This window comes from Pleurodeles waltl, chromosome 3_1 (assembly GCF_031143425.1).
Source record: "Pleurodeles waltl isolate 20211129_DDA chromosome 3_1, aPleWal1.hap1.20221129, whole genome shotgun sequence".
NCBI classification, from domain to species: domain Eukaryota; kingdom Metazoa; phylum Chordata; class Amphibia; order Caudata; family Salamandridae; genus Pleurodeles; species Pleurodeles waltl.
In genome coordinates this window covers 49491206-49513596 of record NC_090440.1, presented here as the reverse complement: position 1 = coordinate 49513596, position 22391 = coordinate 49491206, and the positions used below count along the sequence as shown (strand labels likewise).

Below are 22391 nucleotides of genomic sequence, written 5' to 3'. Positions count from 1 at the left end.
AACTCAGTCTGGTACAAATACCACTGGTGCCGGTCGGTGGCTTTTATGTGCACCAAATTTACTCCCAGGTGTAGAATAGTGAAAACTAAAGCAATCAAACTCTTCGGATCTGGCACAGTTTCTTTTTTAATTATTCCCACAATACCATGACATTATTTCCTCATTTGGGTCCTCAACTATCAATACACTGAACTCATCCAGACCTTCTAATTTCCAAGCTTCTCTCCCCTTCTCCAGTCACATATTAACTTGCTTAAATTGCTAGTTCTGCTATTTGTCAACAAATGGCTCTGTGATCCCTCACTTTTGATATTTTCCTCTTCAGCTGCTACTATCACTTAGGAGACTCAATCAACTTCCCTCCTAACACTCTGCCTTCAAGGTCCCCCCAGCTACTTTGGTGTTATGTTCAGTGAGCTTGGAATGTTTCACTGATATCACAAATAATTGGTGAGTATAGGAAATTGTTGGAAAGTGGATTATTGGTAAGGCCAGATAAGTACCTACACTTAGCACCCCCACTAGGTTCAGTTAGGTCTCAATAAATTAATCCCAGCTCAACCCTTGGTAGCTTGGCAACGAGGGACAAGGCTTAATTTAGGAGACAAAGGCCCTCATTACGACCCTGGCGGACGGCGGTATTATGGAGCAAAAGTACTGCCAACAGGCCCACAATCTGACATTGGCGGTTTAGCTCAAGCCAAACCGCCAATGTACCACTCCGTCCGCCACAGCGGTAACAGCCACCGGGCTGGAGACTTTAGTTTCCAGCCAGGTGGCCGTCACTAGCCCGCCCGCGGGATTATGACCCGCCTACCGCCATGGTTTTGGTGGCCTCCTTATCGCCACGAAAACCATGGCGGTAGGCACTATCAGTGACAGGGAATTCCTTCCCTGTCACTGATAGGGGTGGTCCCGCCCCTGCCCCTCCTGAGGTGTCCCCCTACCCCCTCCCCCACACCAGACCCACCCCCGACATACACGCACCTACACGCACCATCGTACACACTCATACACACACTTATACCCACATGCACCCACGCATGCATACATCCATTCACACACACATCCAAACACACTTACATACGTACAAGCACACACACATTCACATAACACAACATGCATGCACTCACACATGCACACACATACAACACACAACACACACCCTCATTCACGCACGCACAAACATACACACACCCCCACACACACAACACCCCGCACCCCTGTCGGAGGACCCAACTTACCTGATGTCAGGGGGTCCTCCGGCAGGAGACAGGACAGAGCGCTGCTGCCAGCAGCAGCGTTCGCCAGCAGAACACCGCCAGGCTGTATCATGGGTCATGATATGGTCTGTGGCGGTCTACTGGCGTGGCGCTGCTGCTGGCAGCAGCGACACCTTGCCGCCATCCGCCGCCATGACTGCAGCCGGAATTCGCCATCCTTCTGGCAGAATTCCGGCTACGGTCATAATATGGCAGACGGCTGGTAGCCACGGAGACGGTCTTTTGGCGGCCGTCACCACGGCGGTAGGCGGTTTTTACTGCCACTGTCATAATGAGGGCCAAAGTGTAAAGCTTTCAAGTAGCACAAAACAGTAATTAAATAAAACACAGGAAACAGTTCAAAAATCCAAAACCAATTTAGAAGAATAGGGAAAGATTTTAGCTTTAAATGTCACCAAAATGGATAAAATCCGATAAGGGGAACAGGAGATATACATTTCTAAAGAATTAGGCCCTCATTACAACCCTGGCGGACGGTGGTATTATGGAGAAAAGTACTGCCAAAAGGCTGGCGGTACTTTTCCCCACAATATGACATTGGTGGTTTGGCTAAAGCCAAACCGCCAATGTACCACTCCGTCCGCCACGGCGGTGATAGCCGCCAGGTTGGAGACTTCAGTCTCCAGCCAGGCGGCCGTCACTAGCCCACCCGCGGGATTATGACCCCGCCTAACGCCATGGTTTTTTGTGGCCTTCTTACCGCCACGAAAACCATGGCGGTAGGCACTATCAGTGACAGGGAATTCCTTCCTTGTCACTGATAGGGGTCTTCCCCACCCCCTCCCCAGATTTTCACCCCACCTCCCTCTCCAGACCCACCCCTCAACATACACGCACCATCACACACATTCATACACACACTCATACCCACATGCACTCACTCATGCATACATTCATTCACACACACACACATCCAAACACAATGACATACATACAAGCACACACGCATTCACACAACACACAATACACACACTCACACATCCACACACATACCACACGCAACGCACACCTGCATTCACGCACACACAAACATTCACACACCCCCCCCACACACACACAACACCCCCCACCCCCATCCCCTGTCGGAGCACCAAACTTACCTGATTTCAGGGGGATCCTCTGGCAGGAGACCGGATGGCGCGTTGCTGCCAGCAGCAGTGTCTGCCAGCAGAACACCACTAGACCGTATCATGGGTCATGATAGGGTCTGAAGTGGTCTACTGGTGTGGGGCTGCTGCTGGCAGCAGCGCCACCTTACTGCCATCTGGCGCCATGACCGCAGCCAGAATTCCTCCATCCGTCTGGCAGAATTCCGGCTACGGTCATAATATGGCGGACGGCTGGTGGCTGCGGCAACGGTCTTTTGGCGGCCGTCACCTCAGCGGTAGGTGGTTTTTATCGCCACTGTCATAACGAGGGCCTTAGTGTTATTTAGTTTCTTCAGGATCTGAGACAGGGACTCTGGTCAGCAATTTGTCACCTGTATCAACCAGGGAGTCTCTCCTTGAACCAGTTGAAGCTAGGCAAAGTCCTTCTTGTGGTAAAGCCCAAGTTTGCAGCTGGTGCAGTCCTTCATAGTGCAGTGTACAGGTGCAGGTCAGGGGGTCCAGAAGGGCAGTCCTTCCTCTTCTGATGTTCTTCCTTGTAGGGATCTGAGGTGTGGGTACAGCTCTGCCATATTTATCCTTGTGCCTGGGTGAAAACCAGCGGGGTCCTGGTTCTCCAATCAGAGGCAGAGTCCTTCCTCCTGTGAAAATCACTTCCTGGGAAGCGTGGCAAAAATCAATACCAGGGAGCTAAATTCTTCAAAAATCCATCATACCTGAAAATGATTTTTGGAGGTCAGATCTGGCTTAGCCCACCGACTGGTGTGGCTAAAAATCCTAAACACCCCCCCCCCCCGCCCTCTCCTAATCTAATCAAGAGGGGTTGCAGGATGTGAGGGAGGTGCTGGGTTGTTCAAAATGTCCTTTCCTGCCTTTGAAGACCAGTTAGGCAGCCCCCCCTTTCCTGCTTCCCCATCTGCTGAGGCAGTTCTCCTCTCCCAGGCACATCCTTTGTGTTCAGCCCAGGCCACTTCACACCTCATCAAAGCAGCCTGGCCAAGCTGCCAGAGGCTGGCCAATCAGAGAAGGGCACTACAGAGCTGAAGTTTACAACTTTTTAGGTAGAGTTTAAAACTCTTTACCTGACCTCGTAATATTAAATCCCACAACTGTAAGTTGTGGGATTTATTATAACAATTATTTTGATACCAAACACGAGGTACCTGACACTTAAGGGGACTTTGTTAATTTAAATAAAGTCTCCTCATTTTAGCCTAAGGTGCCATTCTCTACAGTGAGGGAAACACGAATTTGGCTATTTCACCTCACCAGGGCTTATAAAACTATTTTTATAAGGTCCCTGCTTTTAGTTACATGGCACCCAGCCCTAGGGGCACAGTGGGACACCATAGGGGTGACGTATATGTACAAATAAGGTAGTTTAAGACTTTGGAAGTACTTTTAATTCAAAATGTCTAATTTGCATATAACATTAGTTTAAAAGCAGCCAGCAAGGTAGGCCTGCCTTTACAATTGCACTGGGAACCTCAGCAGTGCACCTATGGGTGCACTACCTATGCTGGGGTCTCTAAACCTACATGCCCTACCATATAGTAGGGACTTATAGGTAGGGTAATACTGCCAATTATCAATAGCCTAATTTGTATACCCACTTTACACAGAGCACTGGCCCTGGGACTGGTAAGCAGTACCCAGGGCACAGCCAAGAGTCAGTAACCACCAGTATCTGTCCAAAATGTTTAGGGGTGACCAGGACAAAAATGAAGACTTTCCCACAGAAATACATACTCATTCTTTCAATTCAACATGGCCAAAACACTGATCAAGAGCCTGATGGACATGATCTCAGAAGGCGCAACTAGAACTGTGGTCCATATTCTAAAGGATGCGTCTACCACATCAAGGGATAACAAGTGAGCAATTCCAAGATGCTTCAATTCCCAGTAGGTACAGCAGTGTAATGGTGAGACCCAGACAATTAGAAGACAACAGTCACGACTGTAGGGGAGCTAAGCCACCTGAATCCTTCAATGCATCACAGGAACAACAGACCAAGCACTGCTCCAATTTAGGACTCATCTCTACATCACAATGCATTACCCATCCTCAGTGCATCTGCATCTCCTCTAAGTCATTGACTTTATGCTTGTCTTTGACCAGACATACAAAATCATAGATGAATCTGGCCTTCTTCAATCTACTCCAAGCACCACTGTGAGATCATTGCAGCACCAATAGATCTGAGCAGTACAGGGAGGCAGAGGGTTGAAAGCATGAAAAAGGGGAAACACAAACAGATGCTGGCTAGGCAATGGCTAAATAGAGATGAACACCCAAGACAGAAATAACTGTGCCTCCTATAGGTTCCTGAAGGAGGCTATACACAGAGTGCAAAAGGGAAGCTGTGATGTCCTCAGTATACTCCTTATTTCTAAGAGATGGACTCACTCAATCACAAGGATGACCACCTTGCGGCATAGTAAACATAAAAGAGGGTATGTTATAATTATAATGTGCTACCTGAGTGATGGCCAATGTAAAGGCATTGGCTTTTGACGAGGTTATCATTAAGCAGTGAGGTGTTGTAATGGTGGCATGTTTCAATCGTGCATGGTCCAATCTCCCCATCAACTGCTTTGTACATCCCCCGTATTCTTTTCTTTCTGGTGTCAAAGAGATCTCTTTAATCCACACACCATGCAACTGCTTAACTATGTACAACTAACCTCACTTTTTTTTATCTGTATGTTTTAACAAACAAATCTGTGTAATTCAGACTGTAGTTACAAGGAATGTTTAGGTTTTTGACATATTTCAAGTGGGTTGTATCAGTGGATGCAATTAAAAGAAAATGTCAGGAGGTTTCTAACCAGGTGGAAAAATTATAAATCATTTTGATCAAATCACCCCAGAGGTAAAGAGAAAGCTACTTGTCAAAGCCCTTCTGCAATGGTTTTTTGCAGGGTGCAGAGTAAAATCGCCAGTTCTTACACAACACAAATGTGTGGCTAACTATGAACAAACAATGGATATCATCAGTGCTTGCCTGGACCTGTCATGGATATTGTTTATTTTCATGTTCGGGACACTAGTCTGCTTGAGTTACATGTGCTAGTCAACTAATCAGAATGTTGAATGTGTCTGATTCGTGCCACATGTTTAGTTATAATATAATGTTTTGCAATGTGATAAGTTGACATGCATATATTCAGAACTATTATGTAAAATGCTGACTGCTTCAATCCATCAATCAATCTTTTTTCTTTCGGGGATTCACCCCTTAAAACACACTAAAAATAACACAGTACATAAGATTTATCAATAATGACTAGAAATATACAATTTATGCTTATTACAAAAAAAGACAGTAGACAAACCAATAACAAAACCTTCGTCGAAAAACAAAAAGGGAACCAAATATGCTTCCTTGAAAACCATAAGCCTATTGAGTGCACACATGTCCAACTGTAGTACTCAAAGTGCAGGGATATAAGATCGAAAAGCAAAATTCAAGCATTGCGGTCTTTTCCATTCCTTTCTTGCGGACTTAACTAACAGACAGAAAAGATTTTTTCTGCAGAATGGGCAATGACCTCTAGCGCCATGGCTATGATTCCAGATGATCATAAAACTATTTGTAAGTAAAATTCAAACTCTAAATTTAACAAAAACGTTTTTTGAAGAATTTGACAAAATGACATCCAAACAGGAAAATGGCTTGTGAGTGAAAAAACCTATCAGTTAGACTTTTCGTTTGTATGAAACCATGGGACTGCACTGTACCATAACTACAAAAAGCAGCTTTTAAAATCCTCTTCCTAGATTTCATAATTTGTAGTGGGTCGACCAAAATAGTTTCCATTCCCAAAGTCTTCAATCATAATTTAATGTGAGCTATATACGGTAAAACAGATGTCTTATCTAACCATATGATCTCTTTAAGATCTCTTCAATATGGCATTAACTCCAGTGTGGCCCACAATCTAACCCAATACATTAAACTCTTAAGGGCTGCTATGTCACCTAGTTTCTGCAGGCTGAGATCGAAGTACAGGGGTATAGAGGGAGTGCGTTGTGGAAGATGAGATAACCACCTCAAAAAACTGCAGTCCCTCCTGGGCAGCTCAGTTGTGTTAATCATCCCCCATATTTCAGCTCAATAGAGGACAGCTATTTGTATCTTTGCTCTGTATACTTCAATCATCGGGGACACTAGTTTAGTGAATGAGGTTTTATACAATTTCCTACTTTCAGTCGCCATGTTTAGCGTTAATGTGCTACTTTTCTGTAAGTGGGAATGCTACTGAAGGTTATTACCGATTTGAGTCTCAAGTACTCAAAGTTGTCAACCCTTTCCAGCCATAATCCTGCGTCCCCATAATTCCTCTAAAAGACCTAATGGGTCTTAGAATCACATATTTAGTTTTATTGATATTAATTTCCAGACCGCTAGTATTGCAATACTCAAGAAGTTTATACAAAAGATTTTGCAAGCCTTTTAGGGCATGAGGTAAGAGTGGCGTAACATCAACAAAAAGTAATGTTGGAACAAAAGTGTTATCCAGTTTAGGTGCATCATGAACACAATTGGTTAAGCCAATGGTTCCCAACCTTTTGACTTCTGTGGACCCCCACTTAATCAGTACTGGAACCTGGGGACCCCCACTGAATAACTATTGGCATCTGGGGATCCCTTGATGAGTCAGTACTGAGATCTGGGGACCTAATCTGTTAATATTATTAAATTCTCTAAGCAGCCCCAGACCCCTGGAGAAAGATTCGAGGACACCCAGGGGTCCCCAGACCACATGTTGGGAACCACTGGGTTAGGCAATCTTTAGCTCCATTAATATACAAGGAAAACAAAGCTGAGCCAGAACACCCCCCGCCTTACACCTTGCTTGACAGAGAAGTGATTGGTTAGCTCACCACAATTGCCTTGGGAACAGTTATGTTTGTGCAGCCTTATTATAATGTCTAATACGTGTGCTGGAGTTCCCATTGACCTAAGGGTGCCCCATAGTTTCTTCCTGGGAAGAAAATCGAAAGCAGCCCTCAGGTCAACAAATGACACATACAAGGACTCTTTTTTTAACCTGAAGTATTTTCAACAAATCATACTAAAGCTGAAGACTTGATCAATGTGCTGATATTTTTTCTAAAGCTAGCTTGATAAGATGAAAAGACCTTTGCTTCATGCAACCATCCTTGAAGCTTGTCTAAGATCTGCAGAGAGGCCTGTGATTTTCAGGGTCACCCTAACTCCCTTTTTAAATATAGGGATGATTTTCGCCCCATGCCAAGATTCAGGCATACTGACTCTAAGCATTATTCTGTTGCACACACATACAGTTCCCATATTTCCAACTCTCAACGATAGAGATCACCTGGGACTGTTTCAGAACCCGATGTCTTCCTTCCCTGGTAGAACAGATTCTATTGTTTTAGGGTGTTTTAAGTCATGAATCATTTATACTTTCAGAATAGGATGGCTCACATTGTGGTCACTACCCCTATTGTCTACAATCCTGAAATCAGCTTAATTATGCCAGGGTGCCATATCCAGTATAAAGTAATCCAATCTGCTTCTATAAGGGCCTCTAAGCAATGTATATGCCCTCTCTTTTTCTGATTTAATGCGCCCATTAGAGGCTCATAATCAATGTGTAAGCATGACAGATGCTCACTGAATAACAGCTAGGGTAGAGGCTTCGATAGGGACAGCATCAAGACTAGGAATTCCCCAACCTACATCCTCTTGGGCTGTTACACTACACATACAATCTAAGGGGTCTTATGTCACATTAAAGTCCCCTGCAAGGATAACAGAGGGGCAGTTGATGATACTAGCTAGATGTTGTTCAGGAGACTAAGGTAGAGTACTCTTTGTTCCTGGTCATTGTTAGAAATGTTATAGAGGTTCACCAACATCCTGCTTTTAGTCCGAATATTCATCTCTAAGATGTCAAGTGAATTAGTGAACTAACACTCTAACAGAACAATTTACAAATGTTAAACCAAATAGGCAGACCTAGGAGTGCTTCAATACTATAGGTCATAAAGCCTATCCTATACAGAGGCTCCAGTGCCCAGGTTTCCTGAAATAAGCAACACTGATCAATAAGAATATCCCAGTCCAGGTCATCCAATTTCAGGAGCTGCCCTGCTGTATTACAAGATAACAAACTAAATCCCTCCTTTTCATTGACCATGACCATCTCATCTACTCACAATTTAATGGTGGAACTGGCTTTGCAGGGTTAATTCCAGCTTGGTTGGTATCTTCGTGTTATTCAGATTTGAATGAATGCTCCAAACCAGAACCACCAGATATATGATTACAAACAAACTACAGTGAGAATAAAAGAAGATCAAGGCAATCAACCTCTGTTAATGCAGAAGCAGTTTGTGGTAGCAAAATAGGAGTGTCCAGCGATTTGGTAGAGTGTTAATAACTGTCTTCTGCCCTGTGCTAATTATAGGAAAGTTCCTTAAGCTTGTTTTAGACTTGATGTTGGAGCCCTTTGGTGGAAACATATGGGTGTTCAAAGCAACCAGGCCCTCACCCAACCAGATGTCATTTAGAACTAACTTTATACAGTCAGCATTTTTGGAGTCCCATGAGAGACATTCCATGGACAACAAATCTGAATGCACAAGATTGGTGGTTATATGTTATCCAGTGATTCACTTTATTAGTGAATGAGCCAGCAACTTCTCCTGCCTTGCAATTTAGGTTCGGAATATTAGTCATGAACACTGTAGCACCGAAGGGTCTGTTTTTTGGCATGGATGGAGCACAAGGAATCTATCTTAGCAGAGGATGGAATATAACTCATTTGTCAGTCATTTCTATCATTAGGACCAAAATCATCAGTCCTTCCGTTACTCTCCACTGTATCATACCCCAAGCACGTGATGGTCAATGTTGTACATCTGGTATGTAGGTGTAGTTGGCTCCCTAGGTCCACCTCTAGGACTCCCTTTATTTGGCTTCTGCTCAAGGATGGGCTTTTCTATATGGATAACGCAAAGAGACGAAAGTGATCTAGTCAGTAATTGCAAGTTGTTAGTCTGTTTGCTAGATGATGTAAATTGAATCAATGTCTTAGTTTGGCACACCTATTGTGGCTCCTATTGTAGAATACCTCTCCCCATGGATTCTGTAAGTCTACAATTTAGTTGCAATATCAGAGGTCTGATTTTGCAGAATTCCATAGTTAGCTACTCCAATCTAGCCTTTACATAGATTTCACTTCTCTACTCAACTAATTGCATGGGTTTGTGCATAATGTTGTTATAAGTATCAACGGCCATCACAGAATAAAGCGTTTGGTACATACAACAGCAGTCTCTAAGTGAAGGTGCTTGTTTATTCCAGACAGCTCACAGCCTTCTTGAATATGCTTCTTCCATAAGGAGGTTTAAATCGTTTTTTACTAACTTGGGTTAGACTCTGTATAATCTTTTACGAGGGGGAACTGGAGCAGCTCATGGAGCATTATTTAGGTCAGCTTACCTGCAAGGGTCACTAGAATGGACTTTTGTATTGTAGAATTTGCTTAGTTTAACACTTGTACCTTTGCTTTTGTCAAACTAACTTATTATTTTTATAGAAAATGAACTCTACTTCCTCTATCAGGCCAACAGTCTTTTGGAGGATGCAATTCTCGGCAGCACGTCTTGCGCTCTTGAATGCCTTCTAGCTCCTTCCACTGGCTCAGTGGCCTGCCTTTTCCCTGTGATGGAGGACCAAAGTAGGACACAGAAATGTCTTATACTAGTATCAGCAAATCTAGAGCCATAAATTACGCTAACCAAGGATATCTTGCAATAACAACTACAATGCAAACACAGACGATCCACAGATAAGGATCATTGCGATTTGGGTCCTCTGGAATAGGCAGCCCAGAAATGAATATTCAAAGGTTATAAAAAGACACCTTAATAAAGAGGGCCAAGGGGTGAGGCCCTGTCATACCTTTTTCAGGTACTCACAGGCCCGTCCTTGTCCTGGGCTATGCCCAGGTGCACCCTGCACCTCAGGAGACCTCTCAACACTTTATGGCATGGTCCCAAGGGGAGCAGCCCACCTCCTCTGCCCCCTCCTGGAGGGTGATGATCCCTGGCAAAGGTTATCCCACTTTAGCACAGCGCCCTGAGTCCTGCATCCCAGCAGCGGGACACCTCTCTGCACTTTATGGCATGGTCCCAAGGGGAGCAGCCCACCTCCTCTGCCCCCTCCTGGAGGGTGATGATCCCTGGCAAAGGTTATCCCACTTTAGCACAGTGCCCTGAGTCCTGCATCCCAGCAGCGGGACACCTCTCTGCACTTTATGGCATGGTCCTAAGGGCCCACCTCCTCTGTCCTTTCTGGAGAATAACAAACATTGCTGTTTTAGTCAACATAGAACTTCCTTGATCAAACAGGTACATTGGTGTGTACCATCTCTGAAACTAGAAATAGGTTTTATTTTCTGCTTTGCTAAAATTAGATTAGTGCTTAGAAGTAGCAAAATGAGGGTAGCACTGCTATAGATTAATAGAAGCAATCATGTTGGAATGGTATCTATTATACACATTTGGTTCTTGTTACTGCTGCCATATTGTTTGTTTTCATTGCGGCTCAAATTCATATTATGTGCACTAGAACAGAATTTTGATTCCAGGATAAGTATTTGAAATGGATCTTTTGTGTTTTAGTGTTCTTTAGTGTGTTATTCCTTAATGAAAGAAATCAATCAATCAATCAATCAGAGTATTTGTAAAGCGCATTACTCACCTGTGAGGTTCTCAAGACGCTGAGGGGGTGGGGGAGCTGCTACTGCTCGAACAGCCATGTCTTGAAAGAGTGTTTGGGGTGCAAAAGATTATCCTTGTGCCATCTTATGTGATTAATGATTACCTAGAACACATCTTGCTCAAATGTTACTCATTAGATTGTGGAATTGTTGCAGTACAGCAGGTTTCCTGATTTGGATTAGCACATTGACTAAGTCCTTCATGAAGGAGATCACTAAGTCCTTCATGAAGGGGATCAAACCTCTGTGTCCCTTGAAAAATTTAGAGAATGTATCAAGCTGGTGGTTGCAGTTGAGGTTCACCAGAACTCATTTTTGCTTATTTTTCAACATTATTTGTTGACATCTAACTTTGACTCAGAGAGAGAAGAATACAAGAAGGAGGAAGAGAAAGATGGAAAAATATGACAAAGAAGGTAGGGATGGAAAAGAACCTGAAAGGCACCTGGTGTCATAACCGCAATTCAGTACCTTCAAGTGTGATAACTGTCACTGAGCAAAACTTTGGGTACTGCCACAGATTCTTTCACACATTAAGCACTGGTGACCACATGATCAGGCAGGCTTGTTTTTTTAAATTATCAGTTTGATAATCTATTTATATATTGTAGAAACTCATCCTACCTTTTCATCCAGAATGAGCTGATCATAGACGTTCGATCCTTAGAAGAAATATAGCAATGGCATCACACATCGTGGGATCCCAGTCAACACCTATGAATAATGCAGACAATGAGAGAATTCAGGAGACATGGTTAAGCTGTTCATCTTCAATTTAAAATGATCAGTTTCTTTTGACACTAATATTCCAAGGGAAAGGAGAAAGAGTGTCGTCAGTAATCCAGCTGTTCTGGACAGGCACAGGTCTCGCTCTGTGTGCATGTGTAGGTGTGCACCACTTTATGCTTATAAAATTGTAGGTACACATAAGAGATTCCAGAAAGTTCACATCAGAGGATATAATCTGTTATTTTTTTTTTAGTATTAGCACCACAACAATTTATTCGTCTCTTGCCAGTTGCCGGATTAAAAAAAAAAAAAGAAACACTAAGGGCTATTATATCTTTCGCTGATCCTTGCATGTATGTGAAAGAGAATGATGGGACATGAAGAGCCTGAATACTTAAGTGCGTTTTAGCACAGTTTAATTCAATTACAGGCTAAAACTAATGATTGTCGATTGGGGTCATCTCTCAAGTGAAGGGTCCATCAAGAAACTTTTATATTAGCCATAACTTCAGTGGGATCAAAAACTAACAACTGACCAATAGGAATTAAGGATTAAATCAGCATTCTGAAGGGTCAAGAAACTGCACAAATATCACCACGTACCAAAGTGAGGTATTTTGCACCAGTTATGATCCCCTTTCAAGCGGAAACTCCCTTTCGAGCCTCAACTAGAATTTCTCATCAGATTAGAATGGGGAGCAAACTGAATATAACCTGATCTGAGAGAAGAGAATCCCAGATAAGAAGGAATAATTTACCTAAAGACATTTTAATGACTACAAGCCTTTTGCACCTGTGGAGTCAAGAAACTATCAGTAGGGACTGGTGGTGCTTCCACAGTCTTGACTGGTCAGAATGCCACTCACTAGGTGGGTTCAACCAGAAAGAAACCTTCCTTGCAGAATTCAAGCCCTTTCTTTTTTAATAAGAATATACTTAGCAAGAGTACATTTCATAATACCTAATGATAATAAAGTTATACTATTCTAAACCCAACACTCAGTTGTGGGCGCAGCATTTTCTTGAAGGTGGTACAATGAAGATTTTTGCTGATGAGGGCATTTCTGAGGTTGTCTGTTTTTCTTCACTGATATGCACCAGAAGCAATCTATTGGCTACTCACGAGGGCACCACTGTTGCCTTTTCACCTGGTTCACAGCCACTTCCTCAGATTACGTTTCACCAGGTACAATAACCTTGTTCGTCTCCACCTTACATAATAGCTTTGACTAGGTTCCGTCCCTGTTGCAGGTGACTAAGGGGCTCATTTACAAACAAATGACGCAGCATAGCACTGCAAGCCAGCTTGCTGCGCCACACTGCATTATTTTGAGAGTGCATTTCCTCTGCACTGGTGCACAAACTGCTGCCTAGCGCCAACGCAGGCACCCCTGCACCATGGTGCAAGGGTGTCTGCATTGCGAGGATGATTGTTTATGTGCAGAAAGGGGCAGTCATTAAAGGTGTTTTCCTCTTTCTATGTGCACCGCAGAAAGACAACAAAATGGGGAGAAATAATTTTATTTCTTCCTGTTGTGCCATTTTAACACCACCCCTGAGGTGGCATAGGAATCTAACACATTCCCAACCTTGTAGATCTGGGAATGCGTCAGATTCCATGGATGTTGCCTGGGAACACCCACAGCAACACTCATGGAAGTCCCCTTTCACGCAGCATTATGTGTGGAAGGGGGACGTATTTACAAGGCCACGAAAAGCCAAGCAAAGTGGCTTTGCATGAGCTTGTAAATATGGGCCAGCACACTGCGTCACCAGAGTATCCAAAAAATAGTGCTTCAGTGGCACAATGTTCCGCTAGGGACTTGTAAATGAAGCCCTCAGAATTCGTGGAGGCCACCGCAACTTTAACATTGTCTCCCCTTAGTGTTATGAGAACTCTCAGGGTCCCAGGGCACAATGGGTAAGACAAAAAGGGGTAAATATTGCACCGAGCGCCACAATACTCAGAGTGAGGAATGCCATATACCTTCAGAATTCTATTATAGACTAATATGTGAAAATTAACCTCCATGATTTTGTTTAGAAACCAACACAGAATATAGAAATAAAAATCTAGCTATTTATTGTTAAGATTTCACACATTGCCAAAGTGATATTTTTGCTCCACTTGACATAAAGTGTTTTTTTAATTTTTTGCTCCACTGCGGTATCACTTGGAAATGCAAGGGACCTCATCTATGGAGAAAACATAAAACACTGCAACTTTATGACGCTGTATTTTTTCAACAGAAAAAGTTCTAAAAAACGTTCCAACTGGCCGCAGTAGTAAATGGAACCAAATCAAGAGTTTGCAACCTCTGACAAATCTAAAATAATTTTAAAAGTCCGACAGAGGGTTCTACAGGAAGAGAGGTGAAGGCTGGGCTGCCCATGCCAGTGGCACATTTCTTGACAGGTTATTAGCCAGGAGGAAGCAGAGATCACTGCTGTGCAGGCCTTTTAGGTCCTACTTGATAGTAACTTTGGTCACAGTGGGCTGCTCTCAAGTCCACCTCTTTACCTATTGAGGAGGTGCCAGCCTCCTGGGACCAAAAGTAGCCACATCTAAGTCCCAAGTCCACCCCGATGAGATACTGCTGCTTTTGCAACGTTTCTAACATTTGCTTAAAATGTCACACTAATCAATTTGATCCCTTGCCTGGCTGAAGTGGACTATCGCAATAGGATAATTACATGTGGTAGGCTGCACGCGGAGGAAGTCACACTGCGCATGCCTATTGCTCAAAATAGACATGTAGCCTATTATAAGGGCTCTTTGGCCACTGATAGCTCTAATAGTTGTTGACTGGTAGCACTTGCCCCTTCCCACAATATGCCTGGTGTTAGCACCTAGGAGCTTTGGGTGCCCTGCTGGCTTTAGGGCAGTGCGACTGGTGCTCTTGCACCAGGACCCAACCTTGGGTGGGCAGAATTTGTGTAACAGGCTGAGGCGAGATGAGAATAGCCTACAGAAGTCTTCAATCACTGCATTTGTCAGCAAATAATAAGCAACAGCATGATAACTCTGGTGCTCAACCTTCTTGAGAGAAAGATGTCAGATTCGTCTGTTCGCAGTTTTAGTTTTAAATAATGATAAAGTAGCATAGAGGGTTCATGTTTCAGCTGAAAAGCAGAATGTTTAAGATGCAGATCATAGATTTGAATTTTATGAAGATAGCTCAGTGGGTTACTGCTTTTGTCACAGAGATATTTTTGTTACTTTGGAGTTCATAAGCTTCATTCCTTGTAATATAGTTCAGTGAGCTATGAACAAGCATCAGAGAGCAACATGCAAAAGCAAGACATATGTTTGGGGCCTTAATTTTTTACCCTCAATCTTTTGTGTTTAGATGTTTGCTAAAAATGGTATACACTCCAAATCATTATTTTACGTTTCAAATCCTAACTTTATGCTGCGGATTACTAACACTTTTTCGCTAGGTTTACGAAGGTGACACATACACGGTGCAACGTTTTGTTTTGGGTTTTACTTTCCAGTGCAAATACGAATTGCACTGGAAAGTATCCCTAAAGAAGCACAAAGTTCTTCAAGGAATAGTACAATGGGTGGTATATGAATGTGATTATGCACCAATCAATCAGCTTTGATGCTAATCTCTGCCTATTAACTTTGGAAGAAAGGCATCTGCATCTAAAAAAAGTATGCCTCCTTGAGGAAGGTGTAAAGTTGGAGGAAAGACTTATTTTCTTCAATCCTTTCCAACTTTGCATGTGTACTACACCAAGACCGCATACATACAAAGTGATAAAATGTTAAACTTTGTCAACATATAGAATTTTTTGTTGGAAGGGTAATCCTTCAGTATAAAACCTGTGCTTGACATCATGCATACATCAACGCCCTATGGTACAAGGGTGTGTGCACTGGACCAAGGCAGCCTAAGGTATGCCAGCAGTAGGAGAAAGAGCAACAGTGCCATGTCTCACGAGCTGCTGTGCTCTCATCAAGCAATGCAGTGCAGCAACCTCCGTGACTATGGTGCATGAAAACTTAGTACATCTGGCCCTTTGTTTCTCGAGATCATTCATTCTTAACATATAATGCCTGCTAGTACGGCTGACATGTGAATCCCACATCTGTAGCCCTCCTTGTCTTAAGTAATGTTTCCAATATATTAGATTAATACACTTGTATGATTCAGTATCTCTGTGTATTATGTTTGTGATGTGAAGCGCTCCAACACCCTGCGTTTGATGAGTAGCTTTAAAAAATAAATGTGAGCGAGGGGCTAAAGAGAGATGAGGGGCACCACTGGAGGGTGTTTGGGAGGGAATCTGTGAAGAAGGAGGTCATAGGGACCACCAACAAAAACTGCTGCACCCGGAGCCTCCTACGCTAAAGCCAGCCTTGGATGGACGTGGCATCAATTGGACATTTATGGGTAAGAACTGCGGGGTTGAAGGAAGTGCCGAACACTAAAAGTGCTAACATCTCTCTTGTAGTTTAAGTCTGTTGGCAAAGGTGCAATCACAACAGCCGAGCATCAAGAGTTACCAAAGAGGCAGGTCAATAATCAGTGTGCTGGAAATAGGAGGCTAATTGATGTTCTGTTAGTTGAAGTGCAGAAAGGGTGCAACCTAGATCTCAAGCCGAATGGCTATAACAGATTGGGGCAGGATTGAATATGGGAATGCATACCGAGAGATCATGGGCAACATTTTCTGTACATTGTATTCAATATCAAATTATTCTGATGATTTGGTTGACAATTTTCAAAGTGACAAGCTAAGAAACCTTAAATTATAGTTGAAAAGATTCTTTATCATGATTAGTACTAGTTAATTGTTACTTTACAGCCATTACATCGGGTATCACTAAATTGCGAGCCAAAACATTGAATGGAAAATATAACAAATTGGATTATTGGTTGAAAGGGGTAAACACCCACTTCAAACAATCCCTATCTGGGTGACAGGCAAAGGCCATTAAAAAAGCCTGTGCTTAACTTACAGGTAGTTTGGCTCTAAAGCACTCACGCATAATTTAAAGACAATGAGTAAAATATTAATACCTAGTCTTGCCGGACCGGGACAAAATCACAAGTTCAGGCCAACTGCAATGGAGAGCAGGTCAGACATTGGAGCAAGTTCATCCTACTGGGGGTTTTGCCTTCTGACTTTTGTGCGGGGACTTATAAAGTTGCTTTGCAGAAGTCTAAGTTGCTGAGCATCAAAGCCAGACTCTGTGAGGCTTTGCATCACTTCACATATGATCTGATGGACCCATCAATGATGACTAGGGCAGCTCTTCATGGCTTCATGTCACTTTGTGTGAAGAGCGGTGAATCTTTTAGTCAGGATCTATGTGGCATGGCTCTGTGTCAATCAACATCAGATCCACAGATTCCCACAATGAGAAGCCTCACTTCTCTGTGGGGGCTTTGCATCACTTTGCATCAGATCCGATGGAGCGTTCTGTGAGGAGCAATGTGGCTCTTTAGGGGGCTTTGAGTCACTTTGCATTAGTTCCAGTAAAACCTTCAGTTAGGCAGGGAGACATATACTCAGACTTCAGTCAAGGGTCCAGGGCCCAGAGCCTTTAGGATAGACCATTTAGGTCAGGTCTTAATCCCATAGAGGCCAGCAGAGGGACTAGATCAGGTCAGAGCTGGATCTGGTCAGCTGGAAACAGGAAAGGCCTATGGGAACTTGTTGTGTCCCTGTAGCTCAAAGAGGAGGTCCACCAACAATCCCTTGGAGTCATATCTGGGGTTCTCATTTCAAGGTACACAGGTTAACTCTTCTTTCTTCAGACAGAACAGCAGTACTCCTTCTGGTTCTTCTCAGGTCCAGGAGTGTTTGGATTTCTTCTTCTTGGGACGCCACTTTTACCATGTTTGAAAAGGATAACACAAGCACTTTACCTGTGGTTAACATAAGTAAAGTGTGCTGAATCCTAAAGCCAACAAAACGGGTTCAGCAAAAATCTGGTAGTGAAGGCAAAAATCTGGAGGAATACCACACAAAAGAAAGTAATTGCTAGCAGTAAGTGTTCTTGTCTTTACATTAGGAGTCTATTATATCACAAGTAAGTTAATAAATTAATGGTCAATGCATCTAAAAACATGCACATACATATAAATGGCTGAAAACAAGAAAAAGTGACCCCCGTGAGTGAACAGGCTTTTCTCAGGTAAGGGGAGGTGCCCGGCGCGTTTACTGGAGGGTGTGCAAGGGGGTTATATTCGCCTGCTGGGTAAGTCCGATCTTTTCCCTCAGGGGAGAATTATGATAAGAGTCATAAAGGTGTAGTCCCACACCCGAGATCGGAGATAGAATGAGCTGAAGGAGGCGCAGGTTCTGATAATGGACTAACAGGTACAAGAATCAGCAGCCTGGTAGCATAAATAGTGAAAGGAGAGGTATTAGTTGAACGACTAGAAGAACTTGCAGTTGATTAACTCCGCATGGTGAAAATGAGAGTGTGTTGAACATTGATAGAATGACAAATTTGATCAAATTTGATCAATGGATGGATTAAAAATGAATCATTTATAGTTAAATAATTTAAACTTTACCTACAAACACTACAACAAGAAAAATATTACTCCCTCCTTCTTAAAAAGAATGGAGGTGAGACAGGCCAAGTGGAAAGAGCAGCTGAACATGCGTTCGCTGATAAATCTGTGGAAATGAGGACAGGAAACACTATGAATACTGTTAATAGAACATCAACTTAATTGATTAAGGAATTAGAGAAAGCAAAAAGGATAGAAGCTAAACAATGTTGGGAAATGACATATCTGGAATGTAAAGGAATCCCAATGGGTTTATGGATAATGTTGTTGCCAACATAAGAAGACATGGATGAAGACTTAATAAATGAGTGGCGTGAGAACATAGAAGAGTACTCAATAAGATAAACAAAAACCTTGATCAAACATGCCAAAAGGGAGATGGAACTACAGACAATCAAGATAGAATCAATTACAAAGGAGCTAGAGACATATGAAGATGGCTGTACAGTGAAAGAGCAGTTAGCAAAAATGGAAAACTCTTTGCAAGAATATGATGAGGAGATAATGGAGTGGAATGCATGAAAATTCATCAGGGACAGACTGGATTATCAATATGATTGTATTTATACTTTTGCTAAAAGTTTTGATAATCTGAGGGCAAAAGAGAAATTGGAGAGATCAACAAACAAGACCATGAGTGAGTGAAGTTAGTTTTGACCCGGGCTTCAATACGGATGTAACACCCACAGAAAATGGATTTTCACAGAGAACTGAGACTTCTAAGAATGACAATGCACCAAGGTGGGGGCAACAGGATGCTACAAAATTACAGAAAAGAAAATGTAGGATGAGGAGGGGCATGACAATGAGACCAAGGAAAGACCAAAGGATATAAGTAGAACTGATGTATAATGAAGAGACATCTGAAACAAAATCTTGTGTGGTAAATATTTCACCAATTAAACTGAATAAGAACCAAGAGAGGTGCCCAGCGTCACAACCTGACTTTATTGACTGCAGAATTGAGGTGTATATATATATATATATATATATATACACAATGAAACTAAAACTTCATAGGATTTATCAGATGAAATGTAGAACAACTAAAATTAGACTCTCTGTGAGATCTAAACCATTGTTGTTTAAAATATCTGACATCAGTGATCTTGTTGCCATCCGTGACTTGAGAATGAAAGGTATGGAAGGTATGAAAGATAATGTACACAGAATGGAAGGGGACATAATTAACAATGTTACATATCAAACAGGAAATCAAGAACTAAGAGAAAGGGATTTCTAGAGGGATGCACTGATACATATAGGATTTGAAACGGACCCCCAGATAGGAAGTGGTTTGAAATCTAAAAGCAAATTTTGCCCTCAATTACCCACGGGAAACTGAACTGATGTTTTCTACGAGTTAATGGTAGAAGATTTAAGTAGACTAAGAAAAGAATGGTGAAATGACCCAAAAAAGAGCAATCTCTCAATTAAGGATTGGAAAGATATTCTTGATTTGAGGAACAATTCCTCATTGATTCTCAAACCTTCGGATAAGGGAAGTTATATTATCCTGATGGACCGAAGTACATATCTATCAGAAACCAAAATTCCTCTTGGAGTGGGATGAGTCCCAATATTTGCAGGTGGAAAACGCGAGAATTGATACCTTTTATCTCCCTCCCCCAAAGATACATAAAAGTATGAAGAACCCACAAGGAAGACCCATAGTAAATTTAATTGGGTCCCTGTGGAAAATAGCTCACAATTTTTGGATTTGTTTTTGTAGACGTATGTCATCAATTTGTCCTCATATTTACAGCACTCAACAGATCTTCTGAGGAAATTGGATCATATTCCATAGAAACAAGAATATATAATGGTCTCATTAGATGTAACAGCATCGTACACTTCCATAGATCATGAAATGGGAATCTGGGCATGTGAATATGTTTTGATAGATCGACCTGTTGAACTGTTTGACCATATCCAAATGTTATTGGAAATGTTGAGGTATTGCCTTACACATGTTTTCATTTTCAATAACACATATTATTTACAGCAATAGGGTACAGCAATGGGCACCTCCCTTGCCCTCATCTATGCACATTTGTTCTTGGGGTGATAGGAGAAGGAGGTAGCCTGAGCCAAAGAGAATGAGATTGCTCTCCAGAAGATCACGCTATGGACAAAATTTATAGATGACCTTTTCAGATTATGGGAAGGGGATAAAACTGACTTGAATGCCTTCTTGGAGGAATTAAACCACAACGACCTTAATATCCAACTTACAAGCACTTGGAGCCAGCCCCATTGTTTGGATGTGGAGTTAAATGTGACTAATAATCAGTTGATAACTGGTTTAATAGGAAACCAACTGCTGCAAATGCTCTGTTGCATGCGGATAGTAGCCATCCAAATGCCCTCAAATAGAGTATTCCATATAGTCAAATGTTGAGGGCTAGGAGGATATGTTCGACTGGTGAACAATTTCATAAGGAGATATGTGATATGCTCAAATGTTTCAATGAGAGAGGTTATCCCAAGAGTGTATGCAAAAAAGAAGAGCCAATGAGAAAAGGAGGAAGCAACTCTTATATCCACAATGTACTGATAAGAAATAAAAGGACAATAAAGTAAAGAGACTTTTCTTGGAATATAGTATGGCACAATCCAGTATTAAGAAAATATTGCAAACAAACTGACACACGTTGAACAAGGACGAACATTTGATAGCCACTGTGCAGAATGGGCTCCAGATTACATCGAAGAAAATGAGATCACTGGGAAATTGGTTATCCAAGAATATGAAAGGCTTTACTAAATGTAACTCTTGCAAAGCGTGACATTATGGATTGAATTGCAAGAGCTATCAAACTTTTGAGGATCAAATGGTTAAAATTTATGTCCTAATTATTTTCAACAGGGACCATGTACTACATGTCCTAAAATGTGGATGGGAAAAGCTCTATGTGGGGAGAATAATTAAGAAATTGAAAATAGGAATTTCACAACATATGAGGGCAATCATCAATGGAGATAAGAATTGCCTCATGACTTACCACTTTGAGCAACATCATGAGCATTCACTGACAACTTTCTGGTACTACAGAATCAAATACATTTGGGCTCATATAAGTTGTGGCAACAGGGAGAAGGAATTATGAAGACAAGAACCACAACTAATTTTGGCTCTGGGGACAGACGCTCCATGGGGTCATTACTGAGATGTTGAACTATATGTTCATTTATGATTGGACACCTGTACCTACTGGGTGCCTTTCTGACTTGATAATAATTGATAATAAATATAAATATGGTTCTTTCTTTTCTCACTTTAGATGTATAGGAATCTTTGGCTATATGATGAACTATGGATTAATAAGGATATACCAGAGCACTTTATAAAGCACCTAATCTACTTCTTCCTTTGGATTGATTGCAATTGATGAGAATGTGAGACATGCTCTTTCTATCCCCTAACAGTGAGGTTTAGGAAAGTTTGTAAAGAATTATGAGTTATCAGGGACATACTTGAACATTATGTGTAGCACTTTATCTTCTTGCACGTATAGGGATATATCAGAATAATAATATATGATATTTTATTTTTTAGCACATAGCACTTTCTTCCTTCTTTGTCCTTCTTTCTTTACTGTGAGACGTTCATCACAATGAACCATACAATTTACTTTAAACATATCCATAAATATATTATGGTATTAAATTCACACATAGAATTATTTTGAATTTAAGATAATCATCTCCTGGCCCCCATATTGAAATGGAATATGAATTGTATGTTTCTAGGAGTTTGAATACAGGGTTGCAATATAAGGATAGCTATCTATGTATGAAAAGCATGAATGAGCTAACTGAACAAAGTTGATAAATACATTATGCACTGAGAATGTTAACATACATACTGACTCAATGTTTACAGAGATATCACACACTTTAATTGATGCTAATGTTGGCATATGCATTATGCACTTTAGGATGTTTTAATAAAAATAGAATAATTTATGG

General features: G+C 41.9%; 1 protein-coding gene across 4 annotated transcripts in view; it reads right to left on the bottom strand.

Moving 5' to 3' along the window:
* The window catches only part of LRRC4C (leucine rich repeat containing 4C), a 3131096-nt gene that overhangs the window by 2697662 nt on the left and 411043 nt on the right, over positions 1-22391 (bottom strand). For all 4 annotated transcript variants that reach the window (XM_069221814.1, XM_069221813.1, XM_069221816.1 and 1 more), the window contains exon 2: positions 11776-11865. The gene's annotated coding sequence lies outside the window, so the exon portion shown is untranslated. The remainder of the gene's footprint in view (positions 1-11775; positions 11866-22391) is intronic.